General features: G+C 46.9%; 1 protein-coding gene and 1 pseudogene across 1 annotated transcript in view; both read right to left on the bottom strand.

Annotated features, from left to right (window-relative positions):
* The window catches only part of LOC144606726 (cAMP-dependent protein kinase inhibitor alpha-like), a 692,291-nt gene that overhangs the window by 331,110 nt on the left and 341,509 nt on the right, over positions 1-19,672 (bottom strand). The gene's annotated exons all lie outside the window — the stretch shown is intronic.
* On the bottom strand, positions 6,809-7,449 carry LOC144606620 (RNA-binding protein NOB1 pseudogene; annotated as a pseudogene).

The following is a 19,672-nucleotide window of genomic DNA, read 5'->3' as shown; positions in this document are numbered from 1 at the left end:
AGCAGATCATACATGATTAACATTGCTGGGATTGGTGTGTTGTCAAGAGCTTGCTGCTTGCTGGGGAAGAAGCCGAGAGTCACCGTTTTCAAGCTCCTGTACCTTTTTCCTGATGGTAGAAAGTATTGACAGCGTGGCCAGGATAGTAGAGACAAAGAACAGCGGATGCTAGTTTACAAAAGATGACACAAAGTACTGAAGTGGCTCAGCAGGCCAGGAGGCCATCTCAGGAGGACATGGCTGGGTGACGTTTCAGGTCGCCACCCTTCTTCAGACTGATTGTCGGGTGGGAGGAAAGCTGGAGGAGAGGAGGGGCAGGACAATGTCCGGCAGGCAACAGGCCAACACAGGTGAGGAGGCAAATGGGACTAACTAGAAGGATGAGGGCTGATCGTAAAGAGGTGTGCAAAATCAAGAGAGGATTAGATTGGATGAAGGCACAGCATCCTTTGCCCAGAGTAGGAGAATGGAGAACTAAAGGACATAGGTTTCAGGTGAGGGGGGAAAGATTTAATAGGAACCTGAGGGGTACCTTTTTTTACACAAAGGGTGGTGGATGGGGGGAATGAATTATGTACAATTCTGCAGTTGTGAGCCCTAGTGAGACCGCACCTGGAGTACTGTGTGCAGTTTTGGTCTCCAAATTTGAGGAAGGATATTCTTGCAGTTGAGGGCGTACAGCGTAGGTTTACTAGGTTAATTCCCGGAATGGTGGGACTGTCGTATGTTGAAAGACTGGAGCGACTAGGCTTGTATACACTGGAATTTAGAAGGATGAGAGGGGATCTTATCGAAACATATAAGATTATTAAGGGGTTGGACACGTTAGAGGCAGGAAACATGTTCCCAATGTTGGGGGAGTCCAGAACAAGGAGCCACAGTTTAAGAATAAGGGGTAGGCCATTTAGAACGGAGATGAGGAAAAACATTTTCAGTCAGAGAGTTGTAAATCTGTGGAATTCTCTGCCTCAGAAGGCAGTGGAGGCCAATTCTCTGAATGCATTCAAGAGAGAGCTAGATAGAGCTCTTAAGGTAGCGGAGTCAGGGGGTATGGGGAGAAGGCAGGAACGGGGTACTGATTGTGAATGATCAGCCATGATCACATTGAATGGTGGTGCTGGCTCGAAGGGCCGAATGGCCTCCTCCTGCACCTATTGTCTATTGTCTATTGTCTACAAGCAGATAACAGTTGTTCTGAACACCATGTTCAGCCCAAACATTGTCTGCCGAAGGGCCTGTTCCTGTACTGTACTGTTCTAACCTTCTAACATTTACAAAATGCACATGTTTTTTATTCATCCATGGCCAAGTGCATTGTGCACTCGTCCTTTTAACATTGAAAATCTCTCCCGTTTATTCCTAAAAAGGATAGAAAATCACCTTTTACAAACTTAGGAATGGCAGTAGTGTTCTGATGTCGGTGAAGGAAATGCTGTAGTAAAAAAAAACAGTAAGATATTTGCCGAAGCAAGGAACTGGAGATGCTGGTTTACCGAGGAAAGGCACGTAAGGCAGGAGTGAGCCTGACCCAGTAAACGCAGATAAAACTGCATTGTGGGACACAAGGAACTGGAAAAATGCTGGTCTACAAAAATGGACACAAAATGCTGGAGTAACTCACAGGGTCAGGCAGCATCTTTTGACTCTCTTTCGTGCCTTTTTCCCGTCTCTCCGTCTCTCCGTCTCCCCGTCTTCCCGTCTCCCCGTCCCCCCGTCTCCCCGTCTCCCCGTCTCCCCGTCTCCCCGTCTCCCCGTCTCCCCTTCTCCCCTTCTCCCCTTCTCCCCTTCTCCCCTTCTCCCCTTCTCCCCTTCTCCCCTTCTCCCCTTCTCCCCTTCTACCCTTCTACCCTTCTACCCTTCTACCCTTCTACCCTTCTCCCCTTCTCCCCTTCTCCCCCCCGTCTCCCTCAAGCACTTTTGTACTGTCTCTTGGCCCCTTGCTTTTTCGCTCTCTTACCCTTTTGCTGTCTGCTCTTGCTCACTCTCACTCAAAACCTTTTGCCCTCTTTGTCCCCCTCCCTCGCGTCCTCTCCCCCTTTCTTCCTCTGGTCCTCTGTTCCTCTCGGCCTCTCCCTCAAGAGTTCGATTTAGCTCTTAGGGCTAAAGGAATCAAGGGATCTGGGGGAAAAGCAGGAACAGGGGTACTGATTTTGGATGATCAGCCATGATTATATTGAATGGTTCAAAGGGCCGAATGGCCTACTCCTGCACCTCTTGTTTCTGTGATGTGGAGCAGATTATTAGTGTTAGAAATGATCGTGGAGTTTGGGCAGTCAGAGGATTCCCCTGCTTCTCGAGTACTCGGTTTGGGTCTCGCATGAAAGACCACGCTTCCCACTCTCTGGGAACAGCAGCTGGGAATGGACGGTCAAGTCTCAAGGATGGATCTGACACCCACGGCCCTCTGACACAGGAGGAAGTATGGGCCTCAGCCAAGTCTGCAGTTTCAGAACCTTTTCTGTTCAACAGCAGGCAGCAAAGGAAAATCTATTTTCTGAATAGTTTGCTAGTTTTGTCCTCCTAAAATGTGAATACGCAAGTCATCAATCTCTGTGTCGGAGCCCGGCCAAGATAAATACTGTGCTCTGTGCTGTGAATGCAGCCCTGGCTCCTGTTGCTATAGTTCTAAAATAGAATTTTTTCCAAACAACTTTTTTTTCTCTATCACGGCAGGGCTTTATAGATTGGATCCATGGATCGTAGTGAACCATGGTTCAGGAGGCACGGTGACGCAGCGGTAGAATTGCTGCCTTACAGCACCAGAGATCCGAGTTCGATCCTGACTACGGGTGCCATCTGCTCAGAGTTTGTACGTTCCCCCTGTGACTGCATGGATTTTCCCCGGGTGTTCCGGTTTCTTCCCACGCTCAAAAGACGCACAGATTTGTAGGTCAATTGGACTCTGTAAAAAAAATTCCTCTTAATGTGTAGGGAGTGGATGCAAAAATGGGGTATCATAGAACTACTGTGGGATTAAGGTTTAAGGTGAGGTGGGAATAGACAATAGTTGCAGGAGGAGGCCATTCGGCCCTTCGAGCCAGCACCGCCATTCAATGTGATCATGGCTGATCATTCTCAATCAGTACCCCGTTCCTGCCTTCTCCCCATACCCCCTGACTCCGCTATCCTTAAGAGCTCTATCCAGCTCTCTCTTGAATGCATTCAGAGAATTGGCCTCCACTGCCTTCTGAGGCAGAGAATGAATTAATGGAATTAATGAATGGAATGAATTAATTGGAAGCTTTTTCAATATGAAAGGTGGTGGGTGTATGGGACATGCTGCCGGAGGAGGTAGTTGAGGCAGGGTACTATCGCAATGTGTAAGAAACATTTAGACAGGTACATGGATAGGCCAGGTTTAGAGGGATATGGGCCAAACCCAGGCAGGTGGGACTCGTGTAGATGGGACATGTTGGTTGCTGTGGGCAAGTTGGGCCAAAGGCTTGTTTCCATGTTCTATGACTCCATATCCATGTTCTCGAGAGATGCTGCCTGACCCACTGAGTTACTCCAGCACTTTGTGTCTTTTTATAAAACCTGCAATTCCTTGTGTCTTAACCACTTTGTGTTTGGGATCTGGCTCTCTGCTGTTTAACTCTGGCGTTTCTTGCCTTCGCTATTTTCTTTGCACAAACGGTTCAACGAGTGGCAGAGTTAGTGTGTCGTCTTGACAAAGGAAGATTTGCTAAGCTTTTTAACGGGGGTTGCTTCCTTAATCATTTGTGTTAAGTTAGCTCCATCAATCTACCAGAGAAATCAAAGAAGTTTCATCTGAGCATCTTAAATGTGAGACGGCAAAAACAACTGTCGACTTATTTCCACAAAGTCAGTCAAGTATTCAGTTAATTTAAACATCAAATCTTGTTGTGGTCAAGTAAATTTAATTAAAGTGTCCGTCTAGATCAAGAAACCAAGAAGTCGACCCGAAACGTCACCCATTCCTTCTCTTCAGAGATGGTGCCAGGCCCGTTGAGTTACTCCAGCATTTTGTGTCCACCTTCAAGAAACCCATAATCCAGTTTCTCATGCGTACAAATGATCACAGCAGGTTTAGCATGAGATGCCGCCTGACCCGCTGAGTTACTCCAGCATTTTGTGTCTACCTTCAATTTGAGCCAGCATCTGCAGTTATTTTCCTACGCAGCGGGTTTAGCAAGTGATTGGGATGGAGGGAGTCCCACATGGTTCTGATTTGCCCTTTCCAGGATATAGAACAGTACACACAGGAACAGGCCCTTTGGCCCACGGTGCCTGTGTTGAACATGATGCTAAGACTAACTTTTACCTGACTGCACATAATCCATATCCCTCCGATCAGTGCATATCCATGCACCTATCCAAAAGTCTCTTAAATGTCTCTCTAGTTTCTGGCTCCACCACCCTTCCTGGCAGCGCGTTCCTCCCACTCACCACCCCATGTGTAAAAATAAACATCTCCTTTAAACAGTGCCCCTCTCACCTTAAAGCTATGCCTCTGGTATACGAGTAGGAAGGAACAATTCTGCTGGGACTCCCATCTTAAACATGGGACACACTTTTGCTTCCAGTCCCCAGTGGGCGGTGGAGGAGTTGCTTGGGGAATTTGAAGGATTAGTTTGTTGCGCTGAAAGGAAGAACTCATTTGGATTGCACTAAACAGGTCTGTGGAGGATGGCCGCTGTGGGAACGCTGGAGTGTTTAGTTTAGTTTAGTTTAGAGATACAGCGCGGAAACAGGCCCTTTCGGCCCTCCGAGACCGTGCCAACAAGCGATCCACGCACATTAACACTCCTATACCCACTAGGTATAACACTAACCTATACCTACGAGGGACATTTTTTTTACATTTACCAAGACAATTAACCGACATACCTGCACGTCGTTGGAGTGTGAGAGGAAACCGAAGATCTCGGAGAAAACCCACGCAGGTCATAGGGAGAACGTACAAACTCCGTACAGACAGCACCCGTGGTCGGGATCGAACCTGGATCTCTGCCGCTGCATTCGCAGTAAGGCAGCAACTCTACCGCTGCGCCACTGTGCCGCCCTGAGTGATTGGGGACAAACACTGAGGTATAAATTCCTTGGCATTCCGTGTGATTTGCTTAACTGAAATAGACTTCTCACACAACATTTCCACTGAATATTCCCTTTGTACAACTCGCCTGATGATTATATTGAAAAATAAGATTTAACTCTACTAAATCTTTTTTTCCTGTTTGGTCTGTTACCTCAATAGCCTACTAGTTTGATATTTGTCATGATTTTTCAACAAGTCATCTTTTTCAAAAAAACTCTTCTTTTCCTGAGATGCTTTCTAGCATTTTCCTTTCTGACTTGGCCTTTGGTCTCCTGCACGTCAAATGGGCCTGGCTTATAATCCAAGGAAAACAGGCCCCATGCAGGGCAACAAGCCCTTTTGGCCCATCGTATTCATGTTAACTTTGATGCCTGACAATGCTAATCCCTTTAGCTATGCTATGCCTTCCCTATCCAAGTATCTGCCCCAACGTCTTTTAAATGTGATTGCATTATATCTCTACTGTCTCCTTCCAGATATTCACCACCCTGTGTTCATGTTCTCAAGTCATAGGAGTAGAATTGGGCCATTCAGCCCATCGAGTTTACTCCGCCATTCAATCATGGCTGATCTATCTTTCCACGGTGGAATTCTTTGCCACAGAAGGCTGTGCTGGCCAAGTCAAAGGATATTTTTAAGGCAGATATAGGTAGATTCTAGATTAGTACGGGTGCCGGGGGTTATGTGCAGAAGGCAGGAGAATGGTGTTAGGGGGGAGAGATAGATCAGCCATGATCTGAAGAAGGGTTTCGACCCGAAACGTCGCCCATTCCTTCTCTCTAGAGATGCAGCCTGTCCTGCTGAGTTTTTCCAGCTTTTTGTGACTATCTTCGGCAGAGTGGGCTCGATGGGCTGAATGGCCTAATTCTACTCCTCTGACTTAAGAACTTATGAACACGGTGGTGATGAATATTTGGAAGGAGACAGTAGAGACAGACACAATCACATTTAAAAGATGTTGAGACAGATACTTGGTTAGGGAAGGCGTAGAGGGATATGGGCTAGCATGGCTAATGGGATTAGCATAGACAGGCATCAAAGTTAACATGAATATGATGGGCCAAAAGGGCCTGTTTTGCCGAATCCGTGACGACCAGCGGTCCCCACACAATAACACTATCCTACACACACTAGGGACGATTTGAATTTATACCAAGCCAATTAACCAACAAACCTGTACGTCTTTGGAGTGTGGGAGGGAACCGAGGACCTCGGAGAAAAACCCACGCAGGTCACGGGGAGAACGGACATTCAATTATGGCTGGTCTATCTTTTCCTCTCAATCCCATTCTCCTGCCTTCTCCCTGGAACTGCTGACACCCGTACTAATCAGGAATTTGTCAATAACTGCCTTAAATATATCCATTGACGAGCTCTGCAGTTGTCTGTGGCAATGAATTCCACAGATTCACCACCAAATTCCTCCTCCTCCTCCTCCTACTTTCTGCATGTGCACCCTTTTATTCTGAGGCAATGGCCTCTGGTCCCAGACTCTCCCACTAGTATTTTTATTTTATATTTCAGATACAGCGCGGAAACAGGCCTTTTCGGCCCACCAAGTCCGCACCGCCCAGCGATCCCCGCACATTAACACTATCCTACATACACTAGGGACAATTTTTACATTTACCCAGTCAATTAACCTACATACCTGTACGTCTTTGGAATATTTTCATATAGTTGAAATGTTTAATCAAAACTCTAGTAAGATATTGAAAATTGGGATGACGCAGCTGTGAAGAAAAACATTTATTTCTTAGTGAATTTTTTTGATGCAGCATTTGGGTTCAACCTCCTCCTCCTCCCACCTCCTAATCTGCCGTCCCGAATGTTTAAGTTCGCAGCTCTGCTGTAGATATCATTCTCCACAAATGGGGACACCCCAGCAATGTAATCTGGGTCAAAGACATTTGTCTTCTGCCTCGCTTTCTTGGATAGTCGTTGCTGAGGGAAGTTCTGGTCCTCACTCAAGTGCGGATTACTGGCATGTTTCCCACCGTGTGATAATGGCAGAGGGTACCGTAGACCACGTGGATTTAGCACTTTGGTTTTTTTTTTGACAAGTGGAAGAGAAGACTGCCATCCTCGTTCACAGTGACTGCGACCTTTTTTAGCGTCTTGTTACCACAGTTTGGGCAGAATTTCTTATTCATATTAGTTGTGGTCTTGAAACATGCATGACAGCGCAGAATGTAGTTCCTTGCTTGCTTTATAATCATTCCATTCAAAGAAATAACATGAAGCCCCATCTGAATAAGGACATTCTGCATAGCAAAATCTGTGGTCATACAGCCAACTTTGACATCCACTGCTGTCTCAGAGCAGCCCATATCTCGATAAATCTGCTGAATGTTACTTGGCGTTATCCTCCTTTCAGTTAGTGAAAACATCCTCTCCACCTCCACTCTATCCAGGCCTTTCACGACTCGGTAGGTTTCAATTAGGTCCCCCCCCCCCCCCACTCACCCTTCCAAATTCAATCTCCGCCTTAAAAATATCCATTGACTTGGCCTCCACAGCCTTCTGTGGCAATGAATTCCACAAAACTGGAGGAGCATCAACTTGACCATGATCTTGAGGCACAACCTCTGAAGACGTATGTACCGCATGTCCTTGGAAGCAAAATGCATTTACAACTCACTTCAATCCTCTGGCATATTTAAGCATGCCAAACGCAATTGAATTTCCAGCCCATTAAGTTTGTAACCTTTATTGCAATATAATTACATTTATTTAATTCCTTATCAGCTCAAAGCACTTAAAGACCTTTTGTGCAATGAATTACTTTTCGATTACAGTTGGTAAAGTAACAAATCCTGACCAACTTCCCATTTGTATAGTTCAGTTTAGAGATATAGCGTGGAAACTGGCCCTTCAGGCCCACCGAGTCCGCGCCGACCAGCGATCCCCCCGCACATTAACACACGAGGGACAATTTACACATACACCAAGCGGATTAACCTACATATCTGACAATAGACACAAAAAGCTGGAGTAACTACAGGCAGCATCTCTGTAGAGAAGGAATGGGTGAAGTTCCTTCTCTCCACAGATGCTGCCTGTCCCGTTGAGTTACTCCAACTTTTTGTGCCTATCTTCGGCTCAAACCAACATCTGCAGTTCCTCCTTTCACAACCTACATACCTGCACGTCTTTGGAGTGTGGGAGGAAACCGGAGATCTCGGAGAAAACCCACGCGGTCACGGGGAGAACGTGCAAACTCCGCACAGACAGTGCCCGTAGTCGGGATCGAACTGGGTCTCTGGCGCTGCAAGTGCTGCAACTCTACCGCTGCGCCACTGTGCCGACCCTGTGGAGAGAAATGGACAGAAATTATTTCAAGCCAGGAGCCTTCTTCAGATTAAAGAAGGGATCCGACCTGAAACGTTGTCTGTCCATTTCTCTCCACAGAAACTGTCTAACACACTGAGTTCCTCCAGCAGATTTTTAATTTTTTTTGCTCAAGATTCCAGCATCTGCAGTCTCTCGTGTCTCCATCTGATTGACTAATGTCTTTCAGGGAAGGGAATCACCTTGGCTGGATTGGGCTGGTTTACACGTGACTCCCGACCCACAATGAAGTCTTTTCTTAATTGCACTCTGAATCTCCACTGGTGCCCATTATACCTGGAGAGCTCTCTGTTTTAGTCATACGGAGGGTGTTGTTAAACTGAAAGGAGTGCAGAGAAGACTTACAAGAATGGTGGTGGTGGGTGTACGGAACGAGCTGCCAGAGGAGGTTGTTGAGGCAGGGACAATCCCAACATTTAAGAAACAGTAAGACAACTACATGGCTGGGGCGGGTTTGGAGGGACAGGTAGGAACGGGTGCAGCTGGGACATGTTGGCCGGCATGGGCAAGTCGGGCCGAAGGGTCAGTTTCCACGCTGTAGCACTCTATCACTCTAATGTTGCCAGGAATTCAGGACCTGAGCGATAGAAAGATATTGGGCAAGCTCGGGCTTTATTCCTTGGAGTGCAGGAGGATGAGGGGGGATCTTAGAGAGGTATATAATCATGAGGGGAATTGATCGGGTGAATTCAGAGAGTCTTTCACCTCGGGCAGAGGAATCAAGAACCAAAAGAGGGTTGAGGGGAGAGATTTATTCGGAATCTGAGTGGCACCATTTTCACTCAGAGGGTGGAACGAGCTGCCAGAGGAGGTCACTGAGGCAGGTACAATAACACGAATTAAAAGATAGATAGACAGGAGAGGTTTAGAGGGATTTGGGCAAACTAGGAGTGCAGCTGCATGGTTCCTTGAAGGCCAAGTCGCAGGTAGATAAGGTGGTCAAAAAGGCTTTTGGCACATTGGCCTTCATCTGTCAGAGTATTGAGTACAGAAGTTGGGAGGTCATGTTGCAGTTGTATCAGACGTTGGTGAGACCACATCTAGAATATTGTGTTCAGTTCTGGGCACCATGTTATGGGATAAAAATATTGTCAAGCTTGAAAGGGTTCAAAGAAGATTTTCGAGGATGTTGCCAGGACTAGAGGGTGTGAGGAATAGGGAGAGGTTGAGTAGGCTGGGTCTCTACTCCTTGGAGCACAGGAGGATGAGAGGTGATCTTATAGATGTGTGTAAAATCATGAGAGGAATAGATCGGGTCGATGCGCAGAGTCTCTTGCTCAGAGTAGGGGAATTGAGGACCAGAGGACATAGGCTCAAGGTGAAGGAGAAAAGATTTAATAGGATTCTGAGGAGTAACTTTTTCACACAAAGGGTGGTGGGTGTATGGAACATGCTGCCAGGGGAGGTAGGGACTATCGTAACATTTAAGAAAGTTAGACAGGTTCATGGATAGGACGGGTTTGGAGGGATATGGACCAAGCGCAGGCAGGTGGGACTAGTGTAGTTGGGACATATTGGCCAGTGTGGACAAGTTGGGCCGAAGGGCCTGTTTCCACACTGTATCACTCTGACTCTAAATGGGTCTAGCTCAGATAAGGCACCTTGATCGGATTGGGCGAGGTGGACCGAAGGGCCTGTTTCAATGCTATATGACTCCAAGTCTCTTTGACCATGACCAATAAATGCTGGCCCTGCCAATAATTCCTGGAAATGAACAAATAATAGTGAGCCATCTTTAGGTTCTGATGTGACCGCACCTGGGAGCATTGTGTCCGTATTTGGTCTGCAGAACCCACTGAAAGATATCAGCTTTGGAGAGTCTCCAGAGAAATTTGGTGACCTACATGTGAACCATGATGGCATGTGCCCATTTATTAGCAGGGAAACCGTTTGACATATTTGGAAATATATTTCCGATGGGCCCAGTATACCTTTCACAGTGCTGGTCTCCAAGACCCACGGTTGATTAATCTCAAGGCTCCCAACTTACGGACAACGTTGTTTAAATATTTTTTCAATTGCCAAAGGGGCTGGACGCAGTTTGGACAGAAAGGTTATTTGAAATAGAGATGGATCGTGTGACCTGAGATCATGCTGATAAAAGCCTTGAGGAAAGAGTTAAGTGCAATGCCAGGAAGTGTTTCTTTTCAAAGAGCTATTACGGTGTGTTCTGGTATTTGGTGAGTAAGGAGATGCCGCAGCTCTTCAAATGGGAACCGGGCATGTTCTTGAGGAAAGGGGGAATCTCCATTTTGGAGGCTGGAGACATGAAGAAGGGCCTCGACCCGAAACGTCACCCATTCCTTCTCTCCAGAGATGCTGCCTGTCCCGCTGAGTTACTCCAGCATTTTGTGTCCACCTTTAATAGGGACACTGATGGGTCTTTACTTACTAATGCAACTAGGGAAGCGGTCAATGGATATGGGGAGAAGGCAGGAGAATGGGGTTGAGAGGGAAAGATAGATCAGCCACGATGGGCCGATTGGCCTATTTCTGCTCCTATGACTTCTGAACTTACTTGGCCCAGCAAGTTCTTGTTGACTCCCACCAGTGTATTCTCACTTGTCGCATTCCTCCTCTTTATTTTCCTTCAGCCCCTGCACTTTATTCTCTCTGCCATGTTGTCATCAAGTCTCCTTTGATTCTCTTTGCCACTTGCCGACACTGAGTCAAGTGTTTTATGGTTGTGTCCCAAACAGAGCAATGAAATTCTTATTTGCAGCAGCACAACAGAATATGTAAACATAGTACTCTTCTCTCACTCTCCTCCCTCGCTCTCTCTCTTATTATATTGTTCTGTGCGTGTGTGCGTGTGTGTGTATATATATATAGACACACACATACACACACACACGTATATATATCCACACCTCTCTCTCTCTCTCTAGATAGATAGATAGATAGATAGATAGATAGACAGACACACACACAGTGGGACCCACATGCATATATATATACTCTTACTCTTACTCTCTCTCTCTCTCTCTCTCTCTCTCTCTCTCTCTCTCTCTCTCTCTCTCTCTCTCTCTCTCTCTCTCTCTCTCTCTCTCTCTCTCTCTCTCTCTCTCTCTCTCTCTCTCTCTCTCTCTCTCTCTCTCTCTCTCTCTCTCTCTCTCTCTCTCTCTCTCTCTCTCTCTCTCTCTCTTCCCCCCCCCCCCCCCCCCCCCATATATATATACCAAAAGTAATTTACAAGTTAATTGGCTTTGGTAAAATTGTAAATTGTCCCAAGTGTCTGGGTTGATTGCTGGTCGGCATGGACTCAATGGGCCCAAGGGTCTGGGGTCTGTTTCCGCGCTGTCTCTCGAAAGTCTAACGTTTTTCTTAATGTGAGTTTAGGGAGACAAGATTGTGTCCATTGTCCCTGAAAGACGGCTCAGGGTACACCCCCTCTCTGTGTTTAACAAACGGCAATTGTACGGGCATTGTGAATGGGAACAGGAAATATAATAATGAAATGCATTATTACCGCCCCTGGTACCATATGGAGATTCCTTTGAAACAATTAACCCTTTGTGGTGCAGAGGTGGAGAAGAGGGTTTTTCTCTTTCTGGGTACATGTATTGGTGATGTTTTGAGTCAGGACCCCTCCCCCCTCCCCCCACCCCCCCCCCCCCCCCCACACCTACAATCAGTCTGAAGAAGGGTCCCCATCCGAAACGTCACCTATCCATGTTCTCCAGAGATGCTGCCCGACCCGCTGAGTTAATCCAGCACTTTGTGCCCTATTTATTTGTAAACTCAGTGGCTGCAGTTCCACATTTAGAGGAGAGAGCTCGAGATTCCACAATCCGTGTGAGACATCTCTTTTAGATCGCTGGTGTCCAACCTTAAGAATATGATTGATTGGAACTGCTGACAGTCTTCCAGCATGAAGTTGTGACCACAAGGACGAGCTTTATAAAGAGGGAGGTTTCCTCAACCTACTGGTGTTTCCTGCACTAAGTGCTGTCGGTTTGAAAAGAAAATTTTCTCTTGGAACTGCTCTGCGCGCCACTGAATAGCAGCTATTTATAATGTGGATCGAGCTTGTTGGGACCCAGCAAGACAGTGCAACTGCACAGCGTTGGTAACTTAACAGCACAGGCCTGCCACTCCACTGTACCAATACCACATGTATGTGACTTGGAACAGCTATGCATTTTAACAACATACCATAGTCATAACGTATCTGACCTCTTTGTAGAGGCTCTGTCAGGAATCGTCTGGGTTTTTCGGGAAATCGTGACTTAAGGATAATGCACCACTTGTGGACGCTCTCTTTACCCAAACTACACGGTCAACAGTCAACGGGGGAAATGGGGGCGGCACGGTGGCGCTGCTGCCTCACAGCGCCAGAGATCCCCGGTTCCATCCTCACCTCCGCTCGCTGTCTGCATGGATTTTTCACCTTTTCCCCGTGACCGCGCGGGTTTTCTCCGGGTACTCTGGCTTCCTCCCTCACATCTAGGGTTGCCAACTGTCCCGTATTAGCCGGGACATCCGTATATTGGGCTAAATTGGTTTGTCCCGTACGGGACCGCTCTTGTCCCGTATTAGGCCCGGGCGGTGCTTTAGGCCCGGACGCTGTAGGCCCGGACGCTGTAGGCCCGGGTAGTGTAGGTCTGGACACTGCAGCAACCCGCCTCCCGGCCCGGGAGCAAGTGGCCGCTGGCTGGGTGAGGTCACGTGGGGCACGGGGCGGTGACGTCACCTTGTCCCGTATTTGGGAGTGAGATAGTTGGCAACCCTACTCACATCCAATAGACATGTGGGTTTGTAGCTTAATTGGCCCCAGTGTATAAGAAGTGGATGCGAAAGTGGAATAACATCGAACGGTGCGAATGAGTGATCGGTGACAACTTGATGGACAGCACAGCAGGGCATGTCTCCATGTGGTATCTCTAAACCTAAGACAAGCTGGATTAGAGTCAAATAATCATAGAGGTATGCAGCATGGAAACAGGCCCTTCGGCCCAACTTGCCCATGCCGACCAAGATGCCTCATGGCATACAATGACCATGGCTTACAAAAAAAGATAGATCGGCCATGATTGAATGGCAGAGTCCATTCTGTTCCTTACACTTATGAACTTATAAATTGCTGGAGTAACTCAGTGGGTCAGTTTGATTAAAGGTTCTGACCCGAAACATCACCTATCCATGTTCTCTGGAGATGTTGCCTGACCCGCTGAGTTACTCCAGTACTTTATAAGTTCATAAGTGATAGGAGCAGAATTGGACTCTGCCATTCAATCATGGCTGATCTATCTTTCCCTCTCAACCAAATTCTCCTGTGAGGTGGAACTTCTACCCATAACCTCTGACACCCGTACTAATCAAGAATCTCTGTGTCTCTCCCTTAAAAGCAAAGATAATAGAGCAGAGCAAGATAGACCACTCGACCCTAAAAAAACACAGTATGTCACGGCGCCATTTTAGTAGGCAGAAACTTGCAGAAACATTTAAAAAGAAAAATAACAAAAATCTGTGAATTGATAGATGAGATATATTCTGCATTTTAATGGTATCATCACACATATTGTTCCCCAAAACACTGATTACACTGCGAGAGGCAGAGCGAACGGCGGGTTTTGCTTACTAAAATGGCGGACGTTACGCTCCTTTGCGTGCTACACTTCAGTGTAGGCGATTTTGACGGAGTGGTTCATCTTGCTCCTCTAGTATCTTTGCTTAAAAGTATCTTTGTAGTAATTGAAAATAACTTTGTAGTTATTTAAGAAACAATGATTTCACTCTGTGTCCTTCTGCAAGTCAGCTGGTGAGCTTTACTGGAGTGAAGGCACTGCTGACACAGGGAGTTACTTGTGTACTTCTACCACCTCGTATCAGAGTCTGCAGGGATTCGGTCTTCGAGCCAGGCCGGCCCCCGCGGGACCAGATACTGCAGCTGTTCACATTTTATTCCACTCCCTCGTTATCCCTGTCAAGGGCGCTTCCATGTCAGCTTCCCCTCATGCCAACGAGACCTCAAGAGCAAGCAGATGTGCACAAAATGCTGGAGTAACTCAGCGAGACAGGCAGCATCCCTGGAGAGAAGGAAGAGTGGTGCGTTTCAGGGTCGAGACCCTTCTTCAGATCTGAGCTCTTCAGGCTCTTCAGTCTGAAGAAGGGTCTCGGCCCGAAACATCACCCATTCTTTCCCTTCAGAGATGCTGCCTGTCCCGCTGAGTTACTCCAGCAATTTGTGTCTATCTTTGGTGTAAACCAGCATCTACACAAGCAGATGTGTGGTGAGTGAAGCTAAAATGATGGATCGCCACCAATATGGAAGGGAGAACGTGCGGAAGGCCAGAAATTGTGTTCTAGGCTGCGTTCTTAGATGTAGTTTTAGCGCGGAAACAGACACTCCGTCCCACTGAGTCTGCGCCAACCAGCGATCCCCGTACACTAGCACTATCCGACACACTAGGGGAAACTTACAATCTTTACCAAAGCCAAATTAACCTCCAAAACTGCGCGTCTTTGGAGTGTGGATGGAAATCTGAGCACCTGGGGAAAACCCACGTGGTCATGGGGAGAAAGTACAAACTCAGCACCTGTAGTCAGGGTCAAAACTGGGTCTCTGGCACTGTAAGGCAGCAACTCTACTGCAACGCCACCATGCCAGCCAAATAATATTTTACCCATATATATATATAAGCCTTCTGAAGAAATGCATCTCCTTCAATAAATCAACCTCTTACCCCGTCAACTAAACATGCTTATAATGAATGAGTGATCAAATTATTTATATATGCGTTATATGTATGTGTGTGTGTATATCATATGTGTGGTTTATATGTATTTATACTTATCTATTTATATTTAAATATTTATAGGTGACTATAAGTGATAAATTTACTATCACAACATTAAAGAAACATTTAGACAAGTACATGGATAAGACAGGTTTAGGGGGATATGAGCCAAACGCAAGGCATGTGGGACCATTGTCGATGGGGCATGTTGGTCAGTGTGGGCAAGTTGGGCCGAAGGCCTGTTTCCGCGCTGTAAGACTATGACTCTAAGTGGCGTCACATCGCTTTTATTTAGTATAAGTATATTAAGTGCAAAAGGGAGAACAGGTTTCCTTAAGGATCAGTGTCTTTCACAAGTTATAGGAGTAGAATTAGGCCGTTCGGCCCATCGAGTCTACTCTGCCATTCAATCATGGCCGATTCCTGCCATCTAATCCCATTTCCCTGCCTTCTCCCCATAACCCTTGGACACCCGTTCTAATCATGAACTTGCCTTTCTCTGCTTTAAAAACATCCGCCTACTTGGCCTCCACAGCCCTTGTTGTCCATGTTGAGCCACGGGAGACGGGTTGATCTTAAATGAATACTTCTCGTCAATATTTACCATGGAGAAGGTCACGGAAAATGGTCAGTTGAGGGAAGTGAGCAATGATAATGTGAAACATCCATTGGCATTTTGAAAGGAAGAGGTGTTGATGGTCTTGAAGTGCATCAAGTTGGATATATCCCCAGAGCCTGTGTATCCTAGCGAATTAAGGGAAGAAATTGTGGAGCCCTGGCAGAGATGTTTGTATCGTTGTTAGCTAGTGGCCGAGTGGGCAGCACGGTGGCGCAGCGGTAGAGTTGCTGCCTTACCGCACCAGAGACCCTGGTTCGATTCTGACTGCGGGTGCTGTCTGTACGGAGTTTGTACGTTCTCCCCGTGACCTGCTTGGGGTTTCTCCGAGATCTTCGGTTTCCTCCCACACTCCAAAGACATAAAGGTGTGCTGGTTTGGTATAAATGTAATTGGCTTGGTACAAGTGTAAATTGTCCCTAGTGTGTGTAGGATAGTGTTAATGTGCGGGGATTGCTAGTCGGTGCAAACTAGGTGGGCCGAAGGGCCTGTTTCCGCGCTGCATCTCTAAATTAAAACTACCAGTGAGGTAGCAGAAGACTGAAGGGTGGCCAATGGTGTGCCTTTACTTATAAAAGACTGCTCGAACAATCTCGGGAACTACCGGCCAGTGGGCCTTACAAAGGTGGTGTGGGAGATATTGGAAGGGGGTGTGAGAGGCAGGAACTACCTGCTTTTGGAAAGGCAAGAACTGATTAGGGGTAGGCTTTGTGAATGGGACTTTGTGTTGAGGGAAGGATGTGATTTAAGCTGGAAAAGGCGCAGAAAACATTTACCCGGACACTGGTGGATCTGAAAGGTGTGAGTTATGAGGCAGGAACTGCTTTCGCTGAAATCATGGAAGCTGAGGAGTAATCTTACGAGTAGGAAGGGAACTGCAGATGCTGGTGTACACCGAAGATAGACTCAAAATGCTGAAGTTACTCAGCGGGTCGGGCAGCATCTCTGGAGCGCAGGTATGGGTGACGTTTCGAGTCGAGACCCTTCTTCAGACTGAGAGTCAGGGGAGAGGGTGACATAGAGATGCGGAAGGGTAAGGTGTGAAAACACCTATCAAATGGGACAATGCTGAAGGAAAATGTCGAATGAACCATTGCTAGCTGAGGGGAAGGTGACAATGAGGCATACAATCAGTAGACAATAGACAATAGGTGCAAGAGTAGGCCATTCGGCCCTTCGAGCCAGCACCACCATTCAATGTGATCATGGCTGATCATTCTCAATCAGTACCCCGTTCCTGCCTTCTCCCCATACCCCCTGACTCCGCTATCCTTAAGAGCTCTATCTAGCTCTCTCTTGAATGCATTCAGAGACTTGCCTCCACTGCCTTCTGAGGCAGTGAATTCCACAGATTTACAACTCTCTGACTGAAAATGTTTTTCCTCATCTCCGTTCTAAATGGCCCTACCCCTTATTCTTAAACTGTGGCCCCTGGTTCTGGATTCCCCCAACATTGGGAATATGTTTCCTGCCTCTAACGTGTCCAACCCTTAATAATCTTATATGTTTCGATAAGATCCCCTCTCATTCTTCTAAATTCCAGTGTATACAAGCCTAGTCGCTCCAGTCTTTCAACATACGATAGTCCCGCCATTCCGTGAATTAACCTAGTAAACCTACGCTGCACGCCCTCAATAGCAAGAATATCCTTCCTCAAATTTGGAGACCAAAACTGCACACAGTACTCCAGGTGCGGTCTCACTAGGGCCCTGTACAACTGCAGAAGGACCTCTTTGCTCCTATACTCAACTCCTCTTGTTATGAAGGCCAACATTCCATTGGCTTTCTTCACTGCCTGCTGTACCTGCATGCTTCCTTTCAGTGACTGATACACTAGGACACCCAGATCTCGTTGTACGTCCCCTTTTCCTAACTTGGTAAAATGTAATCAGGAGGACAGTGGAACCAGTCGGAGAACTATGATCTTATAGTGGTTTATAAAATCATGAGTGGCGTAGATAAGTTGGATGGTTGATGCTTTTTCCCAGGGTAGGGAAATCTAAAGCCAGAGGGCACCGGATGGTGCAGGGGGAAAGATTTAAGGTGGAACCGAGGGGAAGGTTTTGGTTTAGATTAAATTAGATTAGTTTACTGGCTAAACATGTGCATGCTATTATGACAAACACAATGAGTGTAAACCAGGAGAATAGTGCAAGATTGGAGTGCGACATCCAAGAATCCACCGGGGCGGCACGATGGCATAGCGGTAAAGTCGCTGCCTTACGGCGCCAGGGTCCCAGGTTCGATTCTGACTACGGGTGCTGCCTGTGCAGAGCTTGTACATTCTCCCTCTGACCGCGTGGGTTTTCTGTGCATGAGGTGTGAAAGGCCTTTATGTCCTGGGCCTCCTCCATTGCCTGAGTGAGGCCACACACACAAACTGGAGGAACTATACCTCGTATTCCACTTGGAAAGCTGACAACCCAATGGTATAAACATTGAATTCTCCAATTTTAGCTACCTACAAAACCCTCCTCCTCTCCCTTCTTTTCCCCTACCTCCCCCTTTCTTTCCCGCTATCACCAGTGCCCCATCTAGACTCGTATTCATCTCTCCCCTTCCACCTGCATTCTTTCCTCTAGCTTCGTAATTTGTAACTTGAATCCTTTTGTCTCGCACCTTCTGTCTATTGATCTCGGGCCTTTGTCCACCGCCTGCCTATCAAGAACCCTCCTCACCTGCATTACTGAAGTGTAGCACGCAAAGGAGCGTAACGGCCGCCATTTTAGTAGGCATCTGTTATGCCTCTCGCAGTGTAATCAGTGCTTTGGGGGAACGGTATGTGTGATGATACCATTAAAATGCAGAATATATCTCTATCAATTCACATATTTTTGTTATTTTTCTTTTAAAATGTTTCTGCAAGTTTCTGCCTCGTAAAATGGCGCCGTGACATACCACGGTATTTAGGGTCGAGTGGTCTATCTTGTTCCTCGAGTATCTTTGGTTCTGCCCTTCCTCCCCTCCAGCTTTCTTTTCCTACCATCATCTACAATCAGTCTGAAGAAGGGTCCTGATCCGAAAAATCACATATTCATGCTCTCCAGACTGAGATCTGCCAGTCAGGTAGTCCAGAGCCAGTTGCAGATGTAGGCCCAAGGCCAAGGACCATAGGGATGAGCTTATTTCAGTATTATGTGTTGAAGGTTGAACTTCAGTCAATAAATAGCATCCTTGATTCTAATTGTTCATAAGTGAGAGGAGCAGAATGAGGCCATTCGGCCCATCAAGTCTACTCCGCCATTCAATCGCGGCTGATCTATCTTCCCCTCTTAAACCCATTCTCCTGCCTTCTCCCCATAACTCCTGACACCCATACTAATAAAGAATCTATCTATCTCTGCCTTAAAAATATCCATTAACTTGGCCTCGGCCTTCTGTGGCAACGAATTTCACAGATTCAACCCCCCTCTGTCTAAAGAAATTCTTCCTCATCTCCTTCCTATAATTCTGAGGCTGTGGTCTCTGGTCCTAGACTCTCCCACTAGTGGAAACAGCCTCTCCACCATCCACTCTATCTACGATGATCCGGAACTGAATGTTGTGCAAGCGAGTTGACATCCTCCAGAGATCTTTTTTTCCCTTGTTGGGGTCTAGATTGTCCTGAAGACCGATACCAACGTGGTTCACAACCCATCTTCCGAAGCGCTTCATGACGGTCGATGTTAGAGCCACTGAATGTTAGTCATGGAGACGAGTCTCGTTATCTTTTGTGGGGACTGGAAGAATGGGGGCTTCCTTGAAGCAGGTGGAGACGGTGGACTGTTGAGGTGAGAGGTTGAGTTGTACAGGGCATTGGTGAGACCGCACCTGGAGTATTGTGTGCAGTTTTGGTCTCCTAATCTGAGGAAATACATTCTAGCCTTAGAGGGAGTACAGAGAAGGTTCACCAGATTGATCCCTGGG

Source organism: Rhinoraja longicauda, chromosome 27, assembly GCF_053455715.1.
Source record: "Rhinoraja longicauda isolate Sanriku21f chromosome 27, sRhiLon1.1, whole genome shotgun sequence".
Classification (NCBI taxonomy): Eukaryota; Metazoa; Chordata; class Chondrichthyes; order Rajiformes; family Arhynchobatidae; genus Rhinoraja; species Rhinoraja longicauda.
This window is presented reverse-complemented; position numbering and strand designations above follow the sequence as displayed.